The sequence below is a fragment of the Spermophilus citellus genome (genome assembly GCF_964194105.1).
Source record: "Spermophilus citellus genome assembly, chromosome: 12".
NCBI lineage: Eukaryota > Metazoa > Chordata > Mammalia > Rodentia > Sciuridae > Spermophilus > Spermophilus citellus.
The window spans coordinates 92,267,377-92,270,330 of NC_138198.1; the positions used below are offsets into that span (position 1 = coordinate 92,267,377).

Below are 2,954 nucleotides of genomic sequence, written 5' to 3' on the forward strand. Positions count from 1 at the left end.
TATTATTCAATAACATGTAATTATCAAGTGGTAAAAATGCATAAAATTTTATGAAGTAATTTAAGTCAAGAGAGTTAGAACACATTGATATAAACATATGCATATGCATAAAAAGGTAATATATACAAAAAGCAAAAGTGATTTATTCTTAGGCCTTTCAATTTTCTGTATTTTCCAAGTTTTATGTTGTAGTCTAGGAAAAAAAATTGAACTTTAAAGAAAAATAAATAATACTTTGGGAATACAAGCAAGAAATCTAGATTGATTATGATGGAATTAAAATAAGATTGGCAACATTTCATGCCAAATTGCAGTTGGGTAACATATTTAAGATACTCATATACACAAAAATTAAAAAGAAAATAGAAAATGTGAGCCAAGAAATTTACCAAGGAAAAGTGCCATTCCAGAATATAAGCCAGGGCGCCACGTCCGCTACGGCGGCGGCGGGAGAGGATTCAGTTGGGCCTCGTGAAGGCTCCCGGTGACCATGGCCTTTACCCTGTATTCACTACTTCAGGCAGCCCTGCTGTGTGTCAACGCCATCGCCGTGCGCACAGGAGCGCTTCCTTAAAAACATTGGCTGGGGAACGGACCAGGGAATTGGTGGATTCGGAGAGGAACCAGGAATTAAATCTCAGCTAACGAACCTGATTCGATCTGTAAGAACTGTAATGCGAGTGCCATTGATAATAGTAAACTCAGTTGCTATCGTACTGCTTTTATTATTTGGGTGAACAACAATGGGAGAAATGGAGACCCAGAAGAAGAGATGCCAGTGAAGTTATTATTTCAGTCATTACTAGAATATTCATTTCTTAGCAGGCTGATATTTCACTTGACAAAAATGTAAAATTTAAAATAAAACCAGAGTTTCTATTTATCTGACTTTTTTTTTTTTAAATACTGCACTTGCAGTTTAATTACAGAAAGATCAAGTCACCAGAGGTGGTAGCTGTCCAAGATTGAAATACATCTGATTACTGGCTATTAATAACAGTTTGTGCTATGGTAAAAATTGTTTAAAGGGTACAAGACTCTCTCTCTCTGGGTTGTTTGTTTGGGTTTTTAGATGTTTTTCTCTCACTTCTCAGGGATGAATTTTTTTTCCAAAGTTTTGAAGTTCCTCGTGACTTAGCTGTGATGTGAGAGTAATTATCCCCCTAGATTAAATTTAAAGAATTTTTAAGTAATTATCACATGTAAATGGTGAATAAGTAATTTGGATAATTTTATTTTAAACTGTTGGTTAAATAGTCTATATGGTCTTGTTATGAAGAATTAAAATTTATATATACTATAAAGGATAATACACTGATTTCAGGGAAAATTCTAATTTTGTAAGTCACCTGATGATTGTGGTCTCAAGTTCTTTTTATGCATTTTATTAATTGGCCTGAATAATGAGATCAAGCCAGTATCCGCATTTTCATTGGTAGAAAAATCTGTATAGAAATGTCTGTACTCTTTTTACAATGATGATGACTTATTTTATAAAATCAGCATAAATAATAGCCTGCAATATCAACCCTAAATAATCACAACTAAACCATCCTAAGTAAGAAGACTGTTTATTGTGAAGCCTTTACCTCCCAAAATATTATCATGTTTCCATTTCTTGGTGGAGCAGCACATTAAAAAGTGTGATTCTTGATTCTTCATTCTGTCAATAGAGCATTCATGCTAGATGTTGTTTTTTATTTTTTGTTTATATGTCTTGAATCATCTTGTAAGGTTGTTTGCTTATCCCATAATATGGTTTTATGTAGAAAGTTTTAAACTATGTAAATGGTTTTTGTGAAAATTATCAGTTATTTTGAAGGGGTGGAATGGCATCTTTGTTGATAGAACTTTTGTAAATAAAGTTGAATTTTCAAAAAAAAAAAAAAAGAATATAAGCCACAGCAAAATGTTATGAGTGTTCAAAAACTGAAACAATGTATTTCTGCAATCCCTCCCTGCTGAATCCACTGGGAGATGGCCATCAAACAACAAAGAGGACAGGAGAAATTTGGCACAGGTACTGGCAGCAAGCCTTGAATATACTAGCTTTTGAAAGTGCTCTAGAATTAGATAATAGTAGTGGGTGCACAATCTCATAAGTATACTAAAAATGTTAAATTACAAATTTCAATTCAATTTCAAGTGATAGAATTACAGACTCATGTGCTTGTGCTACCAATGCAGTATAAAAACCATGGTGTTGGGTAAGAAATGGGGGGAGTACACGTAAGGTATACTATGTATACCATATAAGAATAAACTGGGAATAAAATTATATTCCTTTATACTAAATGTTAAGAAAATGGAATAGAAAGTCAAGAAAAGCTTCCTAGCTAATTTCAGTATTACTCATAATGTGGATCAAATACACAGTGTCTAAAAAAAGAAAAAAGAAAGGTATTAGTATGTGAGTAATTTTTATAATAACAAGGCTTTCTGAATGCTAAAAGTGACAGTAAACCATACACACAATATGTGTGCGGCTATGTATTTAACTATAAAATATAAAAAATATAATAGAAATTAGGACATATTTTTTGTAATTATAGTTAAATTTTGTACTTGTAAATAGGCTAACATGACCTATTGATCTTTTTGTCTGAATAATAAAGAGAAATCTAGAAAATATGTTTTATACAACATATAAAGTGATTCAGAAAGTTTAAAATTAAGTGATAGTAAAATATATTTTAAGCCAATGAATACTAAATATAACAATTATGATCTCAATATAAATATTAAAGAAGACAAGTATAAATATTTATAATTCTATACTAAATACCATAAAATAAAAAATAAAATTATTACAGTTATTCACATTTTTATAACCAATAATGTGAAATCAACTTTGAGGAGAGAAAAAGAGAAACACAGAAATCTACCAATAATAGGTAAATTAACATATTGCAATCTAATGAGGACTCAAAAGATAAAAATTAGTAAGGATATAT

General features: G+C 30.9%; 1 pseudogene across 1 annotated transcript; it reads left to right on the plus strand.

Annotated features, from left to right (window-relative positions):
* The first annotated feature begins 428 nt into the window (after positions 1-428).
* Positions 429-883, plus strand: LOC308631926 (immediate early response 3-interacting protein 1-like; annotated as a pseudogene). The gene has a single exon. The product of its transcript is annotated as an immediate early response 3-interacting protein 1-like (transcript).
* The last annotated feature ends 2,071 nt before the right edge of the window (positions 884-2,954 follow it).